Source organism: Thalassophryne amazonica, chromosome 11, assembly GCF_902500255.1.
Source record: "Thalassophryne amazonica chromosome 11, fThaAma1.1, whole genome shotgun sequence".
In the NCBI taxonomy this organism is placed as follows: domain Eukaryota; kingdom Metazoa; phylum Chordata; class Actinopteri; order Batrachoidiformes; family Batrachoididae; genus Thalassophryne; species Thalassophryne amazonica.
This window is the reverse complement of record NC_047113.1, coordinates 49168021-49195929: the sequence shown is the minus strand read 5'-3', so window position 1 is coordinate 49195929 and position 27909 is coordinate 49168021. Positions and strand designations below refer to the sequence as shown.

The 27909-nt window shown below is 41.1% G+C and overlaps 1 long non-coding RNA gene across 1 annotated transcript; it reads right to left on the bottom strand.

The window, feature by feature from the left end:
- Window positions 1-274: 274 nt before the first annotated feature.
- Window positions 275-27829, bottom strand: LOC117520055. The gene is made up of 5 exons (XR_004563518.1): window positions 27818-27829; window positions 15843-15853; window positions 14729-14735; window positions 4098-4106; window positions 275-428 (listed from the first exon to the last, which is right to left on the bottom strand). It is a non-coding gene; the product is annotated as an uncharacterized LOC117520055 (long non-coding RNA).
- Between the last annotated feature and the right edge of the window lie 80 nt (window positions 27830-27909).

The window sequence follows — 27909 nt, the reverse complement described above, 5'->3', positions numbered from 1 at the left end:
TGAGAGCATTATGTAGGATGGTATCCTTTATCAACTGACAAAGTTTGATCTGGATCTGATCTGGATTACAGATTTTGTGGACATTTAAATTTAACATTGAAACATTGAAACCCCCATTTGTTGTACATTTTACATTATATCTTGATCAAACGTGCCTCAATCACTCTCATATTTGAATGTGAGGTGCAGACTGGCACTCACTATGTGGACATTTGAATTCAATATCGAAAAGCCCATTTGATGTACATTTTTCAACTTATCTCAATCAAAAGTGCCTCAATCACTCTCCTTTGTGACAATGATGTGCAAATTTGCATGCTCAGTGAATAGACTAAATTTGATCCGCATCTGATCTGTATTGCGGATTTAGCAGATATGATTTTAACATTGAAAAGGCCTTTTGATCTATATTTTGTATAATATTTTATCTTATGAAAAGCCACTTCTGACAGGACTTTGACCTTGAAAATGTTTTCCAATTAAAAAATTTGTGGAATTGGAAACTAGTGTTGGCGGAGGTTTGCGCTCTACGTGCTGCTCTCTATTCTTCATACCTTTTAAGATTAGGCGTTGTTTTCAAATGGCTCTTTCAGAAAGAACACACCAAAGTTGTCTGAATTAGCTTCTTGCAGTGGCATCCATACATTGCCCTGTGGGACATCTTTACCTCCATCTCAGCCTTTTTCAAAGCAGTGCAATGGAGATTATATTTCATGGACAATGTGAATGTTGAAAGCTAAGTTTGTGTAAATATGGGAAAATGGTAAAAGTGTACTTATGTAGCATTTCTCTGCACAACCTGGCATCATGTTTCCATTGTTGTTGCATAAGAAATGTGCAGGTGTACATGTTTGATCATTGTCAGCGTCACCATTTATCATACAATATTCATTATTACATCATTGAATGTTAAGATACCTGTAAATGTTTTGTTCATTAGTTATTTTGTATTGTCAAGTCCGATTTAATTTAATTTTAATTTATTTTTCTTTATACAGCACCAAAGCACAACAAAGTTGCCTCAAGGTGCTTCACACAAGTAAGGTCTAAACTTACCAACCCCTAGAGCAAGCACAGGTGACAGGGGTAAGTAAACACTCCCTCTGATAATATCAAGGAAGAAACCTCAAGCAGACCAGACTCAAAGGGGTGACCCACTGCTTAGGCCATTCTAACAATTACAAGGTTAATTACAGATCTGAAATAGTGCACTGGTGCACAAGTTGCCACGTCCACCACACACTGAATCCTAGATGGGAACCACCCAGACAGACAACCAGTCCATTCTCAGCTCTCGAAAGTAACTGAGGCATCTGTGTGCTGGATCATATTCAGAGAAATGTGTCACATGGTCAGAATGTCAAAGCTGACACTCTCTAAAAAATGCAAGTGATACTCCTCATCTGTGTCTCACTAAGTAACCGCTCATTTGATACAATGTCATTCCAGTGGTACCCAAGGATCCTCTGAAGACACCTTGCACTAAAGCTGTCCAGTGCCTTTGGTTACTTGTTAACAACCAAGTCTTACAACCATACAGTATCTCTTATGAAGCAGGTACATGTGCAAGAGAAGCAGCGCAGACTCAAAATGAATATTGTTTTTCTCCATGCAGTCGCTGCTACACAATTACATAAAATGGCTCTGTACAACATTGCTACTCAGCAGTGTTCAAGCTGAATGTCATGAAAGAAGTGGAAGAGAAGGGGAAGCACCATGTTGCTCAAATTTCTCTAGTCGATAGGAAATGCATCTGGGAGTGGTGTAGAAACAAGGATAGGCTTGCAACCCTGGCCAAAACAGCAAAACAGCTGCATGGTGGGGGAGAAAAGTGTGTTATCAGGATATTGAAGAGGAGCTGATACAATGATTCCAGGAAAGGTGAATGGCAGGCATTTGCGTGACAGGGAAGAGTCTGAAATATGAGGCAATGCAGCTGCATATGCAACATGGAAACCAGAACAGACTTGATGAGATTTCATGGCAATGAGGTAGGACTATTTTATTTTCATTTTACTCTGTTCTCTCAGGAATTCACAGTTTCACTACATGCAATATTCTGAACAAAAATGGGGGGGGGGGGGGTCTTTAATGGAGTAAATTCGGTGGCTCCTGTAAAATAAAAGTTTCCATATCTACAAACATAAATGATGATAGCAGTATGTCTGTGAAAGGTTTATATTGGTCACCCTCCTACACACAAACACATGCACACAGACAGAGCCCCTGGCATTCCCAAGAGGTCCCTCAGGCAAGTACTAATCAGGTCCTACTGTTCCTCATTTGTTAGATTTGACAGCATCAGGTGCACACAGAGCAGCATGGCTGCCTCTTTTGCATACATGGATGAGCAGAAATATAAACCATGTTTCAGTAGTACACTGAGTCCAACATCAAATCATGATCACAGTCCACCTTCACAGTGTGAATAGAATTGATCACTTATTAGATTCATGAAATAAGTATAACACTGAGAGCTCAGTTTGAAGATAAAACTTGCCAATATTATACAAATAATGAATGTTTATGAGTTCAGTGGTATGAAGTGAAAGCTGGAACATACCATTCAACGAGGTGAAGCCGAGTTGAATGGTATGTTCCAGCTTTCACTGACATTTCTCCTAGACATTTTCATGCCTCCACTGGAATGCCATCTGGACCAACTGCCTTTCCACTCTTCATAGCTGCCCTCCCTTCATCTTTACTAATCCCTTGCACTTCCCGATTTACTCTCTCCACATCATCCAGCCTTTTTTTCCTCTCTCATTTTCTTCATTTATCAGCTCCTCAGTGTATTCCATCCACCTTCTCAACACACTCTCCTCACTTGTCAGCACATTACCATCTGTATCTTTTATCACTCTAACCTGCTGTACATCCTTTCCTGCTCGGTCCCTTTGTGTGGCCAATCGGTACAAGTCCTTTTTCTTCATCCTTACTTACCTTCTTGTACAGCTTGCAATATGCCTTTTCCTTAGCTTTTGCCACATCTCTTTTTGTCTTACACTGCATCTCCTTGTACTCCTTTAACCTTTATTTAACCAGGTTAGTCCCATTGAGATTGAGATCTCTTTTACAAGGGAGACCTGGATAATTATAAAGTTTCCAATTCACCTACCCTGCATGTCTTTTTGGATGTGGGAGCACTCGGAAGGAACCCACACAAACACGTGGAGAACATGCAAACTCCACACAGAAAGGCCATAGGTGGGAATCAATCCCATGACCTTCTTGCTGTGAGGCACCAGTGCTAACAACTAATCCACCATGCTGCCCACTGTCTACTTTCTTCATCTCTCCAACTATCCCAATTCTTTTTCACCATCCTCTTTCTCCTTATTCTTTTCTGGACATCTTCCCTCCACCACCAAGCCTCCTTGTCTTCCTTCTGCTGTCCAGATGTCACACCCAGTACCTTCCTAGCTGTCTCCCTCACCACATCTGCAGTACTTTTCCAGGTGTCCAAAATTGCTTCCCCTCCATCCAGTGCCTCTCTCACCTGCTCAATGAATTTCACACAACAGTCTTCCTCCTTCAGCTTCCACCATCTGATCCTTTGTTGAGCTTTCACTCTCTTCTTCTTCACCTCTAAAGTCATCCTACAAACCCCCATCCTATGCTGTCTAGCTACACTCTCTCCTGCTACCACCTTACAGTTTCGAATTTCTTTTAGCTTGCATTTTTTACACAGAATGTAGTCTACCTGTGTGCACCTTCCTCCACTCTTATGTCACCCTGTGCTCCTCCCTTTTCCTAAAGTAGGTATTCACCACAGCCATTTCCATCCTTTTTGCAAAATCAACTACCATCTCCTCTTCCACAGTCCTGTCCTTGATACCATATCTACCCATTACTTCCTCATCTCTCTTCCCTTCACCAACATGCCCACTGAAGTCTACTCCTATCATCACTCTTTCATGCTTGGGCACACTCTCCACCACCTCATCTAACTCACTACAGAAATCTTCTTTCTCCTTCATTTCACATCCTACCTGCAGGGCATATGCACTGATGATATTCATCATCACCCCTTCAATTTCCAACTTCACACTCATCACCCTGTCAGATACTCGATTAACCTCCAACACACTCTTAACATGCTCTTCCTTTAAAATGACACCAACACCATTTCTTTTCCTATCCTCACCATGATATACAACAACTTGAACCCACTGCCTATACTCCTGCTCTTACTTACCTTCTGCTTGGTCTATTGCACACGCAATATGTCTACCTTTCTCTTCTCCCTTATGTCAGCCAGCTCTCTATTCAGCACCAGTGGTGGTTGTTGTTATCCTGGGCCTCAACCGATCCGGTATGGAAATTTGATTTGAACTCTGCATTGTTGGGTTGGCTTGTTTTATGTCAGATTGCGGTTGCATCAGGAAGGGCTCCTGATGCAACCATACTCATTTATCTGGGCTTGGGGCTGGCACTCAGAGTGTACTGGCTGCACACCCCATGTGGCTGTGATTTGACAACTTTTATGGTTAACACCCTGACTCCTTCTACCCTCCTCATTTTTCTGAGCTTGGGACCGGCACTCAGAATGTACCGGCTGCACGCCTCATGTGGCTGAGTTGCATCAGCCCTCTGATGCCTTTCAGTTATGCTCAATTTTGTTCACAAATGTGTTAAATTTGTTTGATAAGATAATCCATCCACCTTGCTGGTGTGCAATATTAAACAGCAAGATTATTGCACACATGAACTTTGGACTGGTCACAATAAAACAAAACAAAAATCCGCTCTAAAACATGCAGTTTTGCCACTCAAAACAATACCACAGATGTCACAAGCTTTGTGGGAAAACACAATTTGCATGCACTGTTGCACATAGGTAAACTGAAGATTTCACTCCCAAATGCTGCCCCCAATTTTGCTTCCTGTCACAGCAGGCAACGCATTAGTTCTCTGAATCAGGAAGGCTTGATTGCTGACCCTGACCCTTGACCCCTGTGTGCAGAAACAGCAGACAAAAAACAACTTTTTCAACATGAAACACCATGCATCATTACATGCACCGTAAGCCCTAAATTGCGTTACAGTAGGCTGCATGCATTTGCACAGCTGGCTGTATTTAGTGTCATGTACTGTAGTTACTGAGTGAAATGTTAGTGCACAGATGGTGCTACAAAAGCCAAGTTCATCTCCTGGTCTGCTGGTAATTGAACAACAGTTTAGCATCCAAGGTAAATTGTCACAGCAGCGTGACAGGTAGCGGCCAACAAAAATCTGTCAGCAGCTGAGCTTATCAAAAACTCTCTCCCAGTGATGTCACTGAAGGTGAGAGAAAAGCCCTGATTTTTCTGACGGCTGGAGTGTGATGGTCACTTAAACAGTTATTGGGCAAAAATGCAAGTGGTGAAAGGCTTTTTCTTCCCCTAGTATAACCAGGCGTGTCTCTGTGAGTCCGTGTGCGCATGTGCATCTGCTCATAAGGTCCCATCTGAACTTTCCAGAGGGTTTAAAAAAGGCTCCCTCTGCACTCTCGTGTGGCACTTGTGTTCCTAAAATAGACCAGATTGTGTCTGCTGTCTGCTTCTGTACTATGGAAGAGAGAAGCGGCACAAACGTGCAGCCACAGCACCATCCTGCTGCAATAATGAATGTTTGAGGTTTTTCTATTCCTGGCCCATGTCTTAACCCTCCTCTGTGTTCATGTCTTTTCCCCTGTTCATTATTATTGCTGGGGTGCAATGTTTCATTCATTGCATTAATTAGAATTCTGCCTGCATCACTCCGCTAAAAGAAATGAACAGAATGCGTCACTTTGACACTTTGAAGACATGTCCTTTTAAGACCTTTGTGGTCAGCACACTGGAAAGTAGAGAAGAAACAAGTTTTAATTTCACACACGAGTAAAGCGAGAAATCTGCTTTTACTCTGTGCTAGTGTCTCTTTCTCCGGGTAAAACTGGAGTTGCGTCAGGAAGGGCATCCGGCGTAAAACTTGTGCCAAATACTAATGCGGATCTGGCTGTGTCTGCTGTGACGACCCCGAACAAAAAAAATGGGAGCAGCCGAATGGACAACAACAACTCTGTGCTACTGTCTCAGTTTTACAGCTTCTTCATCCTCAGGTACCATTACTGCTCGCGTCAAAACCTGATCTCTGGTGTCTTCTGTTAAGTGAAATGAGTTATTTGAATGTCACACAGATGATTTTTCACAGCACCGGGATGGATGATGCAGCCGGCAGGTGATTGATTATCAGTAGTTATTTCTCTATTTGTCTTTCTGAGGTACCGATGAGGCCTCGGTCTCATCTAAATTTCCTCTCCAGTGCACAACTAAAAGTGACCAATTTATCATCATGTTCAGAGGATTTGACTTTGACTCCAAGTCCAAGTACCTCCCAAAATTGATCAAAAACTACAACCCAAGTCAGAAAAACCTAACAAAAAAGAAACAAAAAACAGCAGTGATTCTTCCATTTACTTTGACTTCTGTTTCATTGCAGACAGAACGAATCCAACATATTTCATGTTTTGTGTAGAAAACTTCATTTAATTTTTCAATACTGTATTTTCCGTAGTAAGCCGCGCCTTTTCTGTGTGATCACCTTTTTAATTTTGGGATTTTTGGGCACTGTAGTAGTGTATTTTTTGTTAAAATTTGACATTTTAACATGGGCTTCTCTGGGGAGTCACTCATTTTTCAACCCAGCCTCAAGTGGCCATTTAAGGAACTGCAAGATTTGGCACTCACGCGGTGGTTCAGTTTCCAGCACTGGAGATTGGGGCTTCTCGTAATGTTGCTCATCTTCCACAAGAGTAATCCACATGCAGTGTTGCACTGGGTGGAAGACAAGGCCCTTAACAACAACAACAACAAAAAACCCTGACAAATTCAAACATAAATCATTTAAATTAAATATGCACAAGAATGACCCCCTGTCTTTTGAAAACGTCAGCATACAGCATCAGCCTCAATGCACCCACTGATGATGTAAGATGAATTAAAGCCCAGAAACCAGACTAATGCTCCACATGCAGCAAATCCCAGGCTAAAATCATATCTAACATTTTCAACAAGACGCTCAAACATAACCGGTTTTCTTGTGTCTGTTTAACATCTGCTCCTGGTTTCTTCCAAAACTCTGAAATGCTGCTTTTCCTGCACGCTGTGCTCCTCTGTCTGGCCTTTCTGTCTCTCTGTTGGAGATGTTTATTCAGCTTGTCACTGTTCCATCACTGGAGTGGCTGAGTGATATTCTGTATTATCTCCCGCTCTGTTAATCTGCTTTTTAGATGCACAGAACAGAGCTAGAAAATATGTTCTAATGGGAGATAATGGGACTGATGTCAGTTTTGTCTTGTCTGCCATTTTTACCCAGAGGTTACACAATACTGCCTGGGGGTAAAAAAAAAGAAGCACTTCAAGGTAATCAGTGGTTGTTTCACTGTGTAAGAGCTGTGTCCGTATCTTTGGTAGAAATATATCATTTGTTGTTTCGTGGTTATTTTTTGGGCTCTGTCACAGATTAAGCTTGTCACCAAGTTCTCTGTGTGGCTGATCTGGTATAAAGACAAAGCTGAGGGTAGGAGAGTGTTCCCAAATCTGTTCTTTAGTAAATTATTTCACATTTTCCTGACTCTGCTCCCTCAGTTGCATTTTCTCCAAAATTTAAAGGTGCGATCAGGTCTGTACATACAAGTATTAGGATATTTGCACAATGTTTTGTAATTTTGCCATGCACCACCACAGTAAAATTCAAGTGAAACAACCACGATGTGCTTGTAGTGTCAGCTGTTATCTTTAAAAGTAGCAAAAAATGTTTCTGTACCCTTCCCAGATTCTTTGCCTTGAGACAATCCTGTCTCAGAGGTCTACAGACAATTCCTTTGACTTCATGCTTGGTTTGTGCTTTGACATGCACTGTCAACTGTGGGACCTTATAAGTAGACAGGTGTGTGTCTTTCCAAATCATGTCCAATCAACTGAATTTACACCAGGTGGACTCCACTTAAGCTGTAGAAACATCTCAAGGATGATCAGTGGAAACAGGATGAACCTGAGCTGAATTCTGAGCTTCATGGCAAAGGCTGTGAATACTTATGTACATGTGATTTCTTAGTTTTTTATTACCTATTAACAAAGTTGGAGGCGGTTATGTTTTTGCCCCTATTTGTTTGTTTGTTTGTTTGTCTGTTTGTTTGTGAACAACCTGGAGCCCGCACTTTTCATATAACATTATGAAATTTTTATTGAAGATTCATATCCTTATAAGCAAGAACTGATTCAGTTTTCAAGATCATAGGTCAAAGGGCAAAGGAAAAATCTTGGAAAATGGGAAAAATCCCTATCTTTAACATTGAAAGAAGTTTCAAAAAATTCGTAACTCTAACAAAAAAGATCAAATTCCTTTTGTATTAGAGAGTGATATGTAGGATGGTATACTTTGTGGCAATTTAAATGTAACATTGAAAACCCCATTTAATGTATATTTTACATTATATCTTAAACAAACGTGCCCCAATCACTTTCATATTTGAAAGTGAGGTGCAGACTGGCACTCTCTATCACCTGACAAAGTTTGAGCCACATCTGATTTAGATTGTAGATTTTGTGGACGTTTGAATTTAATGTTGAAAAGCCCATTTGGTGTACATTTTGGATTGTACCTCAAATTGTGACAGTGAGGTGCAAACTGGCACTCTCAGTGAATAGACTACTTTTGATCTGCATCTGATCCATAATGTGAATTTAGCAGATATTTCATTTCAACATTGAAAAGACCTTTTGATCTATATTTTGTATTGTATTTTACCTTTATGAAAAGCCACATTTAATATAACAAGACTTTTATCTTGAATTTTTTTTTCCAAGGTAAAAATTTGTGGAATTGGAAACAAGTGTTGGTAGAGGATTGCGCTCTGCAAGTGCAGTGCTCTAGTTTTTAATAAATTTGCAAAAATCTAAAAAAAAAAAAAAAAAAAAAACTTCTTTCACATTGTCATTATGGGATATTGTGTGTAGAATTTTGAAGGAAAAAAATTATTTCATCCATTTTGGAATAAGACTGTAACATAACAAAATTTGGAAATAGTTAACCGCTGTGAATACTTCCAGTTGCACTGTACAAGGCATGGCATGGACAGCAAACATGAAGACTGTGGCAAACCATTTGTTTTATGTCTTACGCCTTCTTTTAAATGTGGACACAGTTGTGACACATCTGCTGTCATCAGTCACTTTATTCTACAGCGCGGCAGCAAAGTAACTGAAAGCTCCCTCAAGGCAAAAACATAACCTCCTTGGTAATTAAACCGATTCCATTACTGACAAAGTCAATCGCTGGATTCGTCAGCCAAAAGTCAGCCGTGGAATTTGTTTATTACCTCCTCCGCTGAGGTGATCAACACAACCCAAAAGTAACACAAGTGGCAAAGGATCATTACATCCGGTAATACATCAACAGTGCACAAAAACACGACAGTATCTACAGTCTTGTTACTACGTGGGCTTATACACTGAATCATCGCACCCGTCTTTAGGTGCCGCGACCATCTCTGCCTGTTCTTGATGCTTTTGCCATGTTGTTAAAGAAAAACAACTCTCCATTCTTCCCCACAAGATAGCAGATTAGCTTAAGCACCATCACTCTTCACCCATGGGGCATCTTACCAGCACGAGCATGAACATTAACATCATTAATGGCGTGATCCCCACTCAGACCCGTCTCTGCCAGACGTGCTGTCTTTCTGGCGAGGCTGCAGAGCACGACTGGAGTAGACATCAACTTCGCCGCTGACACTGTTCATCAGCCAGCCTATCTGATTATTCACAGTATGATTTAATCTGCGTTCGCTGACTTGGCTTCATGCTCTTTTTACATGCCTCACTGATATTTTCGACTCTGTTTCGCTTATGGTTTTTGATGGACAGAGATTAGGATGATTTGAGCAATAATGTTGCCAGCAAATCATAGCTGTCTTTATATCTCTTGAGAAATTTATGAGTCTGAATTTATTGTCCAATCTCTCATCGGGGTCAGTCCATGATACTGGGTAAGTACTCTACAGTACACACTGTATAGGGTTTTTAAGGGATTACATTGACATTCCAATAATACTGCACACCTGAGGCAAGGCTTCAGTCTTCAGCTGCTGCTGTCTTTATTTATTCCTCAACCACACAAGTGACTTTTAAAGCTTTAGTTGGATATAAACTGACACAAGAAATACATCAATATCCAATCAAAATGGACTAAAACATAATTTCAAATTACTCTTTCGCTTTTATGTATGTGTGTCTGCTGCTCAGTTCAGACCTGCTCCTTCTCTTCAGAAAACAAAATCCCTGATATCTCTAGATTGCGGTCACAGTGAGCGAAATGTGCAGTAATTTAGTAAAACCAGCAGTTGGTATTAAGAATAAGAATAAGAACTTTATTAATCCTGAAGGAAATTGTTTTGCCAGAGTGCCGAAACAGTAAACAGTAGAGGTGGGTGGATCGATCCTAATATCGATAATATCGATACCAACGCTGGTATTGATATTGAATGATCCTCGTGTAAAAAGATTGATACTCAAGCTTTTTTCTCTCCCGCACACACTGACTGCTGTGCATGCAGATTCATCAAAATCTACTCTCTGTCTGTAAGAGCAGCGCTGCGCTGTGTCACACAACATGGAGCAGCGCACCCTCCCCCTCTGGTCTTTTGTTGTTGCGCCATCATGTGGCTCAGCGGTGCCAGCCAACAGCCATGCAGGTAGGATCAGCCTGGCCCGCCCACTCAGCGCTCTCCTCGAGTCAGCCCTCAACCTCAGGAGATTTTGTTTTAAGTTGTGTTGAGTGATATTTTTTTAAACAAAAATGTTGATTGTGATAATAAAGTATTTTGTTGTCACGTACAATGTTTGGCAAAATTCTATCCTAGGTTTTTTGGATACTTTGGATCTATGAAGCTTAAATATGATATTGGATCAATACCAAAATTCCTGGTATCGCCCACCTCTAGTAAACAGTAAACATTGCTGTTTTTTTCTTTTTTATTTCTTTTTTTTAACAGTGAGAACAGTGAATACAACATGTTTATGCAAAATAACTGAAGACACTTGCACAAGCTGTTGACAGAACTCCACATAGCTGTGGCGTTCTGTGGAGCACCTCAGTGCCCTCAGTCCTTTGCTGAAGGTTCTCTGACAGGATATCAGTGTGGCATGCAGGGGGTGGGAGGTGTTCTCACGTATGGTGAGCAGTTTTCTCAACATCCTCCTCTCTGACACCTCCATCACAGACTCCAGCTTCACCCCCAGGACAGAGCCAGCTCTCTTGATGAGCTTGTTGAGTCTGTTCGTGTCAGCTGTCTTCAGCCTGCTGCCTCAGCACACTACAGCATAAAAGGTGACACTAGAGACCACTAAGTGACAAAACATCTGCAGCATATTTCTGCAGACATTGAAAGATCAGAGCCTCCTTAGGAAGTATAGTCAGCTTTGACCATTTCAAAACTGTAGATGTGGACAATAAGTTTGAACTTAAAGACCTGAACCTTAAGTGTGTTTGGCAACTAAACCTGCTGCCAATAAGACCTGGCTTGGAACTTAACCCTGAAGCAGCCAAGGTATTTTAATGCTTAACATGACCGAGTAGGGTTATTTATGACCCCACTGATGTTATATTTGGAATACTTCTATATAAATGATTGTTTTAGGGTTCTTCATATTTATTTCACTCTCTAATATATTTGTCCATCATCTTTTTCATCCTCGCTCTGGGCATCAAGAATCAGTCTCAGTGCTTGTACAGCTGTAAATCTTGCTATTCTAGGTCTGTTGACCATGCTTCGCCACAAAACAGTAAAATATAATGATTACAGTTGGGAAATTACAATACCATCTGAAGCTATAATGTCAAACATCTCACAGATCTTCCCGGGGACATAAGTGACCCCACACAAGTTTGGATTATACTTGCCACACGGATCGGCAGATCCTTGCAAAATTCTATGAAGAAATGCAGGACAAATAGATTGAGAAAGTAGGTAGGAAACTTTTTTACGATTAAAATTAGAAAAATGGTACACAAAAATATTTGCCTGACCCCACTCGGTCACTTGAGGGTTAAGCCAAAAATGGCTTAATTAACAGAGATGTACTTTCACATTGGGCTGATTAAAATATTACTTTTAAATGAAATGGTAAATGGACTGCATTCATATAGTGCTTTTCCATCTGCATCAGATGCTCAAATAATGCCTCACATTCACCCTGATCTGAGGGTGCTTCCATACAAGGTACTTCCATACTACACACTGGAAGCAACTAGGGTATTAAGGACCTTGCCCAAGGGCCCTTACTGATTTTCCGGTCAGGCTGGGATTTGAACCGAGGATCCTCGGGTCTCAAGCCCAACACTTAACCACTAGACCATCACCTCCCCACAGACGTCTGTTTCATCTAAATGCAATATTTGAATTAATTAATTACTTAGAAGAAATAACATACATCCAAATGGTTGGAAAAGGTATTCCCTTAATAATTAAGACATAATTGCAGATATTTGCTGTTAATTTGGCAGAAAATGGCTTTTTTCCAAGTACTTAAAAAAAAACTGCAAATAATTGACTTGGATTATGGATTATTTAAAAGACAGCAGAAGACAGTAAGGGATGTGGCAGTCTGAAATGTGAAATCTATGACCTCGACTTTCACCCAAGTTATTAAACTCCAGTTTACCTCGCTAGAGAAATATAGAATACTCATTGTCTGCCACTTATGGTCCAAATCAGGTTGAAATACAATCCTTGACTGTTAGCAAAATACATTTTTTAAGGGCAGTTTGGGGTTGACCTTCACTGACATACCAAGTTGGGCAGAAATCACCAAAAGGACCTGGGAGAACAGGCATACATGATCTTGGCCCCAATGATTGACCTTTGGCAAATTTGACCTTGCTGGGCAATCATGGAACCCACCTCCATATTTGTGCCACACTGGGTGCAAAGTTAAGTTAAAAGTTTAAATTTTGACCTTGACCCAATGATTGACTTTTATTTGTATAGTTATTATTATTTAAATTCACACGGCTTTGTTATCTTGGTCCCTGTGATCAGTGCAAGCGTTGGCATGACTGGAGTCAGTCAGTGAGTCAGTGTTTGGGTGGATCTGAAAAGTTTCGGAGTGTTTTCGCATGAACACACAGAAATATTCAGCTACTACTGAACATTCAGCTTTGAAATCTTAATTTAGATAGATACAGGTGCTATTTGGGGCATGTTGACATCTTTTAACCCAGTAACTTGCAGTTGTCTCTTTATATATGTTTAAAAGGGAATATTAGCACAGTGGGACATGTCTGGTCTTGTCTTATAGGCACAAGTTAAGGAGGCCTTTTGTTTGCATGTGATTTATGAACCCATGCAAATTCAGTAAGGTATATCTTCTATTATACATTCTAAATCTAAGGTGGAACTCTACTAGTGTATACTATGGTACTCCTCAATATTAAAAAAAAAAAAAGGGAAAAAGAGAAAAAAGAGGAAGAAAGAAGAAGGGACAGAGCCACCTAGGTGCCTGGTCTTGAGAACCTGGGATAGTAGATGTTCTTTATCACAGGGTCTTCTTAGCCATTAACATGATCCAGTAAAACTGCAAACCAAAGAAATCTTACTTCACTCCACTTCTCATGTGCTGTAATCACAGTATCCACTGATTCCGCATACATCATCTGTGAAGTCAAGGTAAGAAACCTTTTCTCACAAAGACTGTAATTAAGACTGTAATTCCCTGATCTTTTGTGTCCCATCCCAAATGGAGTCTAGATTCAATCTAGTTTACAAGTTAAATTTATTCAAAGTTAAGGTGAGATACAGGCCCGGGATTTTACAGACTTTGCTCGCTCAGGAGCACCATTTTGTAAAAACAAAGAACAAAGGAAGCTAAATGGTTTTTATAAAAGCCAATTGTGACGTGGGCGTTTACAACAGGTGGGGTTTAGTCTCACAAACCTAACCTTACTGGATCCCCGTAGACAGAGATGGAAGCCCTCCCTATATGTGAAGCCTGCGCATGTGTGATGGATGGGAAACTTAACTCCCTTTGTCTGTTGAAACTTTAAACCAGTTAGAACCAGTTATCAGGCACTTCTAAACAGATAACAAAAACTCATAAAAAAGTGACTCTTTAAATAAAGTAAATATTTGATGCCAAAAGAAGAAGAAGAGAATAAGAAATTAACACACAAGTTAAGTAAAGCAAATACTTGTCAACTAAAACAAAATAATAAAATAAGGAAGACCTCCACGTCGAAAGGAGTCAGTTGAGGTGGCTCGGGCATCTTTTCCGGATGCCCCCTGGACACCTCGCTGGAGAGGTGTTCCGGGCACGTCCCATTGGGAGGAGGCCCCGGGGAAGACCCAGGACACGCTGGAAGGATTACATCTCTCGGCTGGCTTGGGAACGCCTTGGGGTTCCCCCGGAGGAGCTGGGGGAGGTGTGTGTGGATCGGGAGGTCTGGGCAGCTTTGCTTGAGCTGCTGCCCCCGCGACCCGACTCCAGATAAAGCAGAAGAAAATGGATGGATGGATGGATGGAATTAACACACAAATATTATCTAACAGGACCAAGGGAACTTAATTCCACAACTCTACCCAGCACCCTGTTCTCGGAAGCACTGAATAGCATCAAAGCCAGAACACATCCCTGAGGAACACCAGGATTCACTGGGAAGAAGTCAGAGATCCTGCCCCAACTCTCAGGATGTCCTACAGATGCTTTACAACATCTCTCTGATGTGACATCACAGGCTTTAAAGAAGCCCTGGTGATATTTACACTTGCGTTCAGTGATCACTTGAAGAGCAAGGATGTGGTCGATCGGTGACTTATTTTGTGTGAAGCCAGACTGCTGCACTTGCTGAGCAGCAAGTAACTGGGACTGAAGGATCACTAGACCACAGATGGTGAGTCACCTGATTACATCACACATCACTTGCGCCACAAGTGCTGTTATCATGAAAGTGCATCTTTCTAGTATTCTCTTATCTGATGATGCACGTGACCTTTTGTTGTGGTATAAGAGCAACAATCAGGAGAAGTCAGTAAGTTCAACAGACAAAACAAAAAAACAAAAAGAAGCGGTACAATGTTTTGCACACACAGATGCATGTGTGCACGCACACACATGCACACCAGAGACTGTGCAGTGAGATGTGAAAAGCCTTATTTAGTTAAGTACATTAATGAGGATGTTTGCTTTGCGGTTGCTGACTCTCTCAGGCCGCCTGTTGCTGCCGCCTCCATGAGCTGCAGGGTTTTTTCCATCCTCTCTGGCTACTGATGCTGTAATTTGTATTTTTATTTGGAAAAAGAACCAAAAATCAGGGAGTCCCAGACTGCTGTGTGACCCGTTCTGCGCTGTGACGAGACCTCATTCTCACTGATGGGGTCAGAGGTCATCCTGTCCTTTCTCCTGGCACCACTGAGAGTGACGAGTGGCACCGAGGTGCAGCCCACGGCACAAACAGAGCGCAGTGTGAGGATGGAAGGAGCAGGGCGGCACTGAAAGAAAGTGAAATGAAGAGCAACAACAAATGAGGAAGAGGAGGGCTTGCTGTAAAGGATGGACATGAAAGGTCAAAGGATCCTCAGACGATCTCTGGCTTGTATCTATTTTTGAAACACTGGATGAGAAGCCTCCAGTGTATTGTGGAGATCAAAAAAAATTTCCCTGTTTTTTCCCTGTTGTTAAAGGCGTGTGCCCGCCTTACTGATGTCTCCTCCACATCACGAAGGGCCTGACTGTGACAATCAGAGCAGCAGGATTTTTCAACATGCAAAATGCACTCCTGTGTGTCAGCATGCAACCGTAATGATGCACTTTAGCAGGGGTCACCACCATGCTCACTCTCAATTATCCTTATCTTGATGTTGTGTGGCATATTAAAAATGCATAAGACTTTAACTGAGTTGTGATAGCTCTGCCAGTTGTGAATAATACATATTTACTGAAGATGAATATAGATTATTGTAAACTGTTTAATTGCATTTAAATTCACTAAGCTCACACCCGAAGAGTGTGATGCTAGAGAGCTCTATACTAAAAATCCACTTCATCGTGTCCGGTGGCCTGGTGTGCCTGTGTGTAAGAACACTGTTACTGAATTTACACTAAAATACAGAACCCGGGAGAGGTCACTTAAAGTGATATTTATTTTATGGCCGTGATCATTTGTGAGCATGTTTTCCTTTAGAAGAAGAGAAGAGACTTTATTGTCATTGTACATATATACAACAAAATTTGTCCTCTGCACTCACTCATCCTAAATACAGTTAGACACAATCCCACCACTAGGAGCAGTGGGTAGCCACAGTCCGGTACCAACTCCACATGTACAGACGCTGCCTTGATCAGGGGCAGAGTAAGGAGCAGACCCTAATTGAACCATCAAATTAATAAAGCGTGTATCACGACTGGTGAACAGTTGTGGCAGGATGCAAATGCAGGACTCGGACTCAAGGCTCAGTAGGTAAAAGCAGTTTACTTGTGCGAAAAACGAGGTCTGGTACACAGGTAGGCAATCCAACAAGGCAAACAAAAGCAAGAACATCAGGCAGGTGCATGGTCGAGGACACAAGCAAGGGGTCAAAGAACACAGGTGGCAAGCAGGTCGAGAACAAGAAATAGAGGGCTGGAGAGAAGGCATAGAACACATCAATCTGGCGAGGAAACAGGGCAAAAAGAGGATCTTAAATACACCCAAGTGATGAGGTGTAGATTGGGAGCAGGTGTGCGTGGAACACACCAGAATGAGGGTGTGGCCAGGGAGAGGGAAACGCCCACCACCAAGAAACAGGAGATACAAACAAGAGAGACAGGGACAGTAAAACCCAAGCAGGAAAAAACCCCAACAAGAGAATAAGTCTACAAAGAAACAAATGTGGCAAAGGCATGAAAACAAAACCAGGCAGAACCTCACATCCTGACAGCGTGAGCACGTCATAGGCCTAAACTGAGCTCTCAAAATATGTATTTTGTACTTACATTTAATCATTTCTGACATTTTCTCGCTGTTCGCTGTCACAAGTTACAGTACGGAGATTTGGACTACTAGTACACTCTAAAAAAGCAACTGCTGTCTCAACGAGAAAAATTGATGTAACAATTAGCATAGATTTTTTTAAGTTATTTCAACTTAGTTTGTCATCTGTCAACTGAGTTAATGCCACAAGACTTCTTAAGTTGAAATAACTTAAAAAAAAAATCTATGCAAATTGTTACATCAATTTTTCTCATTGAGACAGCAATTATTTTTTTAGAGTATAGACTGTAACATTACATTTCATACTGGTAAGTGACGATAACGGTAGGCAGTTTTTTAGTTTTTAGGTTTCACCATTAGGTGGTGACGGTTGACTAATAGCTTATGTTTTTTGTACACACAATTTAAGAGCCAGTTTTCAGGCGGGTTTACATGGGGCAATAGTGACCAACTCAGATTTAGCGCAGACTTTGGTTACTGGATGCACCCACCACCAAACATACACCAAAAAATGTTGGCCAAATTCCATATGGTGACCTCACCAGGGTCATCAAAGTTCACACCCAGAATGGCCTTAAACTGAAATTTGGTGAACAGCAAAGATTTGGACAGCTCTTACATGAAATGCGTTCAATCCCCAAAAGTACTTTTGTGATTTAAGTATTATAGGAGGACAGTTCTTCAGAATAATCACTAATCTGGGTTGGGGGATTGAAAGCGTTGACTATAGAGGTCGCTTCAAGTTGACGAATTTTCAGAAATGCTCATATTTGTGAAGGCTCAATACGCGTTTAATCCCCCAGCAAGATTTTTATTATATTAGAAAGGGCAAGACTTACCATCTTTAAAACAACAAAACAAATCAGTGGGGGACAGAAATGCAAAGTTTATGATAATTCATTAAACGCGTTGGCCACCACGCAGCGCCAAAGTGGTCAGATTTGTGTTTTTTTTTCATACAACTTTGGCGCCCACTGGTGGCCAACGCGTTTAATGAATTATCATAAACTTTGCATTTCTGTTGAGACTAATCCTTCTTTTAGACAAATCAATTGGAAAATCTTTGCGGGACTTGCCAGTTTTTGATAAAAAGCATTTTATTGGCACGGGAATCGGCTATTTGTCCACATGGTGACATAAGCATTATTGGCCCTACATGAAGAAGATAAAATGGTGAGTAGCAATCTTGAAAGCTTTCTTTTGTGTCTAGGCCTAGCAAAATACCCAAGATAATGGGCTACTCAAGTCTAGTTGCTTTGCAATGGACAGAGATCCCTGTCACTCGGCTATGCTTCCGATGATCATTATGCAACATACATCCCATGTTTTCAACTTTAGAATCTGTATTTGTGGAATACACAAGTAAATACCTACATTAGTAGTGTAGCGCAGGCATTGTTTTATCATGGACATGCATTGTTCTGGGTAATTCATCATTTCGAAACTTCACATGTAAATTAGTGTGTAATCTGGTGCTTCAACGTGACCAAACCTCAATATTGTAGATAACCCCCAAAGATGTTTCAATGGATATTAACACAATACATGTTAACCTTCTGAAAAATGCAATGTTCTTGATTATTCATTAAACGCATTGGCCACCAGAGGGCGCCAAACTTGTATGAAAAACACAAATTTGACCACTTTGGCTCCGCATGGTGGCCAATGCGTACAATCCCCCACTGATTGTTTTGTTGTTTTAAAGAGGGTAAGTCTTGCCCTTTCTAATACAATAAAAATCTTGTTGGCGGATTAAACACGCATTGACTAATAGCCTTCACAAATATGAGTATTTCTGGAAAGTTGCCAACTTGAAGCGCCCCCTATAGTCAATGTGTTCAATCCCCCAACCCAAATTAGTGATTATTTTGAAGAACTCTCCTCCTATAATACTTATATCACAAAAGTACTTTGGGGGATTGAACACATTTCATGTAAGAGCTGTCCAAATCTTTCCTGTTCAACAAATTCCAGTTTAAGGCCATTCTGGGTGTGAACTTTGATGACCCCTGGCAAGGTCACCGTAGGGAATTTCGCAAAAAGTTTTGGTGTATGTTCGTTTGGTGGAGGGTGCATCCAGTTACCAAAGTCTGCGCACAATCTGAGTTGGTCACTACTACAGCCTGCCTGGCTCTTATAAAAATTGGCTCTGAATTTCTTTGAGCAAGCATTTTAATTATTCATGGGTGCATTTTAGTAGATCAAGGTAACTTGAATATACTATAATGTGCTCATGTTTACAGGTGTCAAGACAATACTGACTGCACATTTTACAAATTGTGGCCACATTTAAGTAGATTGTGCACACAATGTTTTATTGTGGTGTTGACTGTGACTGTCCAGCGTTGGGACCAGGAGGCAGAGCTGTGGTCTTATACACCTCTCTGCAGCTTCTCTCCCCCTGCCATCCCCTCATTACCCCCTGCCTGCTCCCAGACCACCAATAACCAGCAAAAATCTATTTAAGCATAAAAATTCAAAAAGAAAAAATAATATAGCACCTTCAATTGCACCACAGACTAAAACAGTTAAATGTGGTCTATTAAACATTAGGTCTCTCTCTTCTAAGTCCCTGTTGGTAAATGATATAATAATTGATCAACGTATTGATTTATTCTGCCTAACAGAAACCTGGTTACAGCAGCATGAATATGTTAGTTTAAATGAGTCAACACCCCCGAGTCACACTAACTGTCAGAATGCTCGTAGCACGGGCCGTGGCGGAGGATTAGCAGCAATCTTCCATTCCAGCTTATTAATTAATCAAAAACCTAGACAGAGCTTTAATTCATTTGAAAGCTTGTCTCTTAGTCTTGTCCATCCAAATTGGAAGTCCCAAAAACCAGTTTTATTTGTTATTATCTATCGTCCACCTGGTCGTTACTGTGAGTTTCTCTGTGAATTTTCAGACCTTTTGTCTGACTTAGTGCTTAGCTCAGATAAGATAATTATAGTGGGCGATTTTAACATCCACACAGATGCTGAGAATGACAGCCTCAACACTGCATTTAATCTATTATTAGACTCTATCGGCTTTGCTCAAAAAGTAAATGAGTCCACCCACCACTTTAATCATATTTTAGATCTTGTTCTGACTTATGGTATGGAAATAGAAGACTTAACAGTATTCCCTGAAAAATCCCTTCTGTCTGATCATTTTTTAATAACATTTACATTTACTCTGATGGACTACCCTGCAGTGGGGAATAAGTTTCATTACACTAGAAGTCTTTCAGTAAGCGCTGTAACTAGGTTTAAGGATATGATTCCTTCTTTATGTTCTCTAATGTCATATACCAACACAGTGCAGAGTAGCTACCTAAACTCTGTAAGGGAGTTAGAGTATCTCGTCAATAGTTTTACATCCTCATTGAAGACAACTTTGGATGCTGTAGCTCCTCTGAAAAAGAGAGCTTTAAATCAGAAGTGTCTGACTCCGTGGTATAACTCACAAACTTGTAGCTTAAAGCAGATAACCCGTAAGTTGGAGAGGAAATGGCGTCTCACTAATTTAGAAGATCTTCACTTAGCCTGGAAAAATAGTTTGTTGCTCTATAAAAAAGCCCTCCGTAAAGCTAGGACATCTTTCTACTCATCACTAATTGAAGAAAATAAGAACAACCCTAGGTTTCTTTTCAGCACTGTAGCCAGGCTGACAAAGAGTCAGAGCTCTATTGAGCTGAGTATTCCATTAACTTTAACTAGTAATGACTTCATGACTTTCTTTGCTAACAAAATTTTGACTATTAGAGAAAAATTACTCATAACCATCCCAAAGATGTATCGTTATCTTTGGCTGCTTTCAGTGATGCCGGTATTTGGTTAGACTCTTTCTCTCCGATTGTTCTGTCTGAGTTATTTTCATTAGTTACTTCATCCAAACCATCAACATGCTTATTAGACCCCATTCCTGCCAGGCTGCTCAAGGAAGTCCTACCATTATTTAATGCTTCAATCTTAAATATGATCAATCTATCTTTGTTAGTTGGTTATGTACCACAGGCCTTTAAGGTGGCAGTAATTAAACCATTACTTAAAAAGCCATCACTTGACCCAGCTATCTTAGCTAATTATAGGCCAATCTCCAACCTTCCTTTTCTCTCAAAGATTCTTGAGAGGGTAGTTGTAAAACAGCTAACTGATCACCTGCAGAGGAATGGTCTATTTGAAGAGTTTCAGTCAGGTTTTAGAATTCATCATAGTACAGAAACAGCATTAGTGAAGGTTACAAATGATCTTCTTATGGCTTCGGACAGTGAACTTATCTCTGTGCTTGTTCTGTTGGACCTCAGTGCTGCTTTTGATACTGTTGACCATAAAATTTTATTACAGAGATTACAGCATGTCATAGGTATTAAAGGCACTGCGCTGCGGTGGTTTGAATCATATTTGTCTAATAGATTACAGTTTGTTCATGTAAATGGGGAATCTTCTTCACAGACTAAAGTTAATTATGGAGTTCCACAAGGTTCTGTGCTAGGACCAATTTTATTCACTTTATACATGCTTCCCTTAGGCAGTATTATTAGACGGTATTGCTTAAATTTTCATTGTTACGCAGATGATACCCAGCTTTATCTATCCATGAAGCCAGAGGATACACACCAATTAGCTAAACTGCAGGATTGTCTTACAGACATAAAGACATGGATGACCTCTAATTTCCTGCTTTTAAACTCAGATAAAACTGAAGTTATTGTACTTGGCCCCACAAATCTTAGAAGCATGGTGTCTAACCAGATCGTTACTCTGGATGGCATTTCCCTGATCTCTAGTAATACTGTGAGAAATCTTGGAGTCATTTTTGATCAGGATATGTCATTCAAAGCGCATATTAAACAAATATGTAGGACTGCCTTTTTGCATTTACGCAATATCTCTAAAATCAGAAAGGTCTTGTCTCAGAGTGATGCTGAAAAACTAATTCATGCACTTATTTCCTCTAGGCTGGACTATTGTAATTCATTATTATCAGGTTGTCCTAAAAGTTCCCTAAAAAGCCTTCAGTTGGTTCAGAATGCTGCAGCTAGAGTACTGACGGGGACTAGCAGGAGAGAGCATATCTCACCCGTGTTGGCCTCTCTTCATTGGCTTCCTGTTAATTCTAGAATAGAATTTAAAATTCTTCTTCTTACTTATAAGGTTTTGAATAATCAGGTCCCATCTTATCTTAGGGACCTCGTAGTACCATATTACCCCATTAGAGCGCTTCGCTCTCAGACTGCGGGCTTACTTGTAGTTCCTAGGGTTTGTAAGAGTAGAATGGGAGGCAGAGCCTTCAGCTTTCAGGCTCCTCTCCTGTGGAACCAGCTCCCAATTCAGATCAGGGAGACAGATACCCTCTCTACTTTTAAGATTAGGCTTAAAACTTTCCTTTTCGCTAAGGCTTATAGTTAGGGCTGGATCGGGTGACCCTGGACCATCCCTTGGTTATGCTGCTTTAGACGTAGACTGTGGGGGGGTTCCCATGATGCACTGTTTCTTTCTCTTTTTGCTCCGTATGCATCACTCTGCATTTAATCATTAGTGATCGATCTCTGCCCCCCTTCACGGCATGTCTTTTTCCTGGTTCTTTCCCTCAGCCCCAACCAGTCTCAGCAGAAGACTGCCCCTCCCTGAGCCTGGTTCTGCTGGAGGTTTCTTCCTGTTAAAAGGGAGTTTTTCCTTCCCACTGTGGCCAAGTGCTTGCTCATAGGGGGTCGTTTTGACCGTTGGGGTTTTTCATAATTATTGTATGGCCTTGCCTTGCAATATGGAGCGCCTTGGGGCAACTGTTTGTTGTGATTTGACGCTATATAAGAAAAAAGTTGATTGAGTTGATTGACTGAATTGTGCACTTGTTATGCTAAATTGTTCCCTCGTTTTAATAAATCGTGCCCTTGTTTTACTAAATGCTTTCATTTTACAATGCTTAAAATGACTGCATGCTATAGTAAAACGAGAACACAATATAGTAAATTGTGCACACAATATAGCAAAACAAGAGCACAACTTAGTAAAAAGAGCGCACAATTTAGCAAAACAAGTGCACAATGCTGTAAAAGAAAAACCCAATACAGTAAAACAAGAACACAATATAGTAAACTGTGCACACAATATAGTTAAACAAGAACACAATACAGTAAATTGTGCACATAATACAGTAAAACAAAAGCACAATTTAGTGAAACAAGCTCACAATTTAGCAAAATGAGCACACATTCTCTTGACATGCAAAACATTTTGCAGTGACACTTCTAGGGCTCCCTACTAAAGCTTGCTGCTCTTTTCAAAACATCTCTTTTATAACAGGGCACAATTATAGGTCACCGGATGCTTTTAGAACTGATTTTAACGTTTGTCGCCAAAAACAGGTCATGCATGACTTCACTGCCTGCAATGACGTGATGCATCTTTTAAAAAGCAATTTTTCAGGTCTCTAAGAAACAACCCGTTTCTATGCCTGTTGCTTTAAATAGATGCCATCCGTGATAGTCCAGGTGTTGCAGCTATTTGTTTGTGCTGCACTGCCTCAAGTGAAACTAATGTGGCCTATCTTGATGATCTATGGCACACTCTAAAGTACAGAGCACAACTGCATTTAGGCCATGTCCATATCTACTTTGCTCTTTACAGGGTGGATAATATGAGCACGGAGGAGCACAGGGGTTGTTTTTAGTTACTCAATTAGTCATGGGTGTGTTTTCTGGCGTATGGGCTGTGCTTGAACCTGGTGCACTACTCTTGAAACAATGTACTCAAGTGAGAGGTTTTCTATATATTACTTTAGTATGAGTCACAGCCAGCTCATACCATTAAGAATGTACATATACAATTTTTAATATAGCAGCAACAAATGTGCTGCCCCCTTTTGTTTTATCCATAAATTAAAGGGGTGACAAAACCACCATGAAACAAGCAGTGACAACAACGATGACTATGAGAAATGCAGACTAAGACCTTGTTTATAATAACAAGGAATGGTAAATGGACTGCATTTATATAGCGTTTTTCCATCTGCATCAGATGCTCAAAGCGCTTTACAATTATGCCTCACATTCACCCCGATGTCAGGCTGCTGTCATACAAGGCGCTCACTACACACCGGGAGCAATAGGGGATTATAAGCCTTGCCCAAGGGCCCTTAGTGATTTTCCAGTTAGGCGGGGATTTGTACCCATGATCTTCTGGACTCAAACCCAACACCTTAACCACTAGACCATCACCATCAAATGAGAAGGAGAGAGACCATGCGTGATAGAGGAGGTGATCAGGCTAGGAGCAGTAATCACAAATATCAGGTGTGCACATAACTGGTGCTCATGTGTCCTAAAAATACATGATGTGCAGCAGAAAACATTGAGAGAAGTGCTTTTCCCACAATCTGCTGTCATCGCTTTCATCCTGAGAAGTCACATAAGCACCATGAGCACCAGTTATGTGCATGCTTGCAGTAATATATGTGAAGGCACGAGTTACATGAATGTATATGTGCATGTGGGTGAATCTACATGTAGTGTCATGAGTAAAAACAGGTGAGATAACATGAATGACTATAGAGAGCCACTCCAGAGCCACATCGTGCCAAAACCTGCACACAGCTCCACCACCACACAGAGCCTAGCAGCCACGACAAACATCAGAGAGTCCAAAGCACCCTGTGAGGTGCTTTGGTATGGGGTATAGTATGGACCAGTACCTCGCCTCACTTGAAGGTGAATATTCACCTAAACTCGACACATATGGGAGTGAAGCAGTCCTACTTTGAGACACAGGACACCAACCACAATCATAACATCAAACAGGGACCAACATGCCACAGTATGAGTGGACCAAAGCCCCACTGGAGCAAGGGCTGACGTCCCTTCAAGAACCACCAGATCCTCTGGGGCCATGGTCCCCACCCTGGTGCTGAGAGGAGAACCCAACCCAGTCACCTGATTCAGGAGATGCCCACTGCAGCCTAGGAGGGGGCCTCAACAACTGCACAATACACACACCCCGTGTAAAGCAAACCTGCACATAGCACGTCAAAATGCATGAGTGGAAAAAGTGAGATTTTGTATTTTTCATCAGTGTTTACCCGTTGTGTTCATTTAAACACGTGTAATCAGAGTGTGCACGTGTTGTGAACCGGCCTATATAAGGCATATCTGCATATTGCACCATATAAATAAATGGCAGGTCTTCAGACCAGGTTTTTGATGGTGCAGTCACTTTCTGCTGCCTCATGGGTGCACAAATGAGCACCTTTACTGTGGTGTGTGCTGCTTTGCCTCATGTGGAAGATGGAGGCCACATTTGCTAACAGTGGGCTCCAGTTAAGTCAACTTAAACACTAAGTGTAATGTTGTTAGGAGCTTATATCATTATCAGAGGTAGGAAAGTTGCACCAATTATAATTACTGTGTGACGCTTTACTTTAACTACAAATATGAATTGAGCTTCCATGGTGTTCTGAAACACCTGTGTCTTCATGATAAGTGATACATAGCAAAAATAGATAGTTCCTCCATACAAAGGAATGTAGTTAACATTTCAATATTTGCCTAACTTTTCAAGATAGTAGAATGTTAAATTGCAGCAGTAATTTTTTTAATGGAACAACTCTATAAAAATCTGTAGCCCTTGTCAAATTACCAATATTACCTGGCATAATTGTTATATTATTGTTGTCTTAAGGGTTTATGGTCTTTGGCTTTTTAAAAGATTTAAGGCATAAAAAGACTTATCTTTGGCACCACAATAATTTTATTCCTCGGCATTTAAATAATAATATAATATTTCTAATATGATCAAAATTTGCGCTGTCTGGAAACAATTTAGAATTTTGTCCCCCTCAAGGGTAAAAATTCAAGTGATCAGACGCCATGACCTACATTTGTTAGTGATGTCATAGATCACATGGGGGCTCCCCCTGAGCGGTGTGAGGTTGCTGGGAAGGACACAGCAACTGCCAGTTCGAGGACAGAAAAGCAACGTAATGTCAGCTCACTGCTCATGCAAACAAAACAAACCAAGATGGAATCCAATCCAGTGAGTCAGTTTTTAGTGTATCACTCAAACAAATGACTAACTGGATGAACTCAATTCAATTATGTGCAGGATTTCCATCTAATAAATATATGTAGCCCCAACTCAAGCAAAACACATCCATGCAAGATAATGTAATTTAATTTGAGTTGGGACTACATATATTTATTCGATGGAATCCAAGCCAATGACTCAGTTTTTTTGTTTTTTTAGTGTACGAGGTCTGTTAGAAAAGTATCCGACCTTTTTATTTTTTTCAAAAACCTGATGGATTTGAATCACGTGTGATTGCATGAGCAAACCTTGAACCTTCGTGCTCATGCGTGAGTTTTTTCATGCCTGCCGATTGCGTCATTTCCTGGTGAGCAGCCTTTGTGTGAGGTGTGTGTCGTGCGCTCGCCATTTTTTCATTCCAAGGAAAATGGCGGAACGACTGAAGCAGCGCGACTGCATCAAATTTTGCCAGAAACTGGGCTACAGCCAGGTGGAAACCATTTGGAAGATTCAGACGACTTTCCGTGACGATCCTATGGGCATTACACAGATTGAGGAGCGGTACAACCGGTTTAAAGATGGCTGCACAACGGTGGAGAGCGAGCCACACTCCGGTCGGCCATCAACACGCAGAAATGACCAGATCATTTCCAAAGTGAACGCTGTGATGATGTGGGACCATCGTGTGACTATCCGAGAAATTGCGGAAGAGATGGACATCAGCACTTTTTCGGCACATTCCACTGTGACAGAAGATTTGGCCATGAAAAGAGTTGCAGCAAAATTCATGCCGATGGCTTTGGCACGAAGCTGATGGTGGAGCAAAAGCACCTCCGTGTTGAAGTCTCACAGGACATGCTGGACTCCGAAAAATGATGCCCACCTCTTCCACCATTCGGAAGATTCAGACGGCTTTAGGTAGCTTTTCAGTCGTGTGACTATCTGAGAAATGGTGGAAGAGGTGGGCATGTCACAACATGTCCTGTGAGGCTTCAACACGAAGGCACTTTTGCTCTGCCATCAGCTTCGTGCTGAAGCCATCGGCATGAATTTCGCTGCAACGCTTTTCATGGCCATATCTTCTGTCACAGTGGAATGTGCCGAAAAAGTGCTGATGTCCACCTCTTCCGCAATTTCTCGGATAGTCACATGACGGTCCCGCATCACCACAGCGTTCACTTTGAAATGATCTGGTCATTTCAGCATGTTGATGGCCGACTGAGCGTGGCTCACTCTCCACCGTTGTGCGGCCGTCTTTAAACCGGTTGTACCGCTCCTTAATCTGTATTATGCCCATAGGATCGTCACCGAAAGCCGTCTGAATAATCCGAATGGTTTCCACCTGGCTGTCGCCCAGTTTCTGGCAAAATTTGATGCAGTCGCGCTGCTCCAGTTGTTCCCTCATTTTCCTTGGAATGAAAAAACGCCGAGCGCACAGCACACGTCCACACATAAAGGCTGCTTACCAGGAAATGACGCAATCGACAGGCATGAAAAAATTCACGCATGCGCACGAAGGTTCAAGGTTGGCTTATGCAAGCACACGTGATTCAAATCCATCAGCTTTTTGAAAAAATAAAAAGGTCGGATACTTTTCTAACAGACCTCGTATCACTCAAAAAACTGACTAACTGGATGAACTCAATTCAATTATGTGCAGGATTTCCATCTAATAAATATACGTAGCCCCAACTAAATTGAATTCAATTATCTTGCATGGATGTGCTCTAACTGAGTTGGGGCTACGTGTATTCATTAGATGGAAATCTGATAATTGAATTGAGTTTATCCAATGCATCAGTTTTTTGAGTGCACTCAGAACTGTAGGTACTTTGAAGATGCTCAAAATGAAATGTTAACTATATTTAACTGGCAACAGTAAATAAAATAAATTACACACAACATGACCCCTTT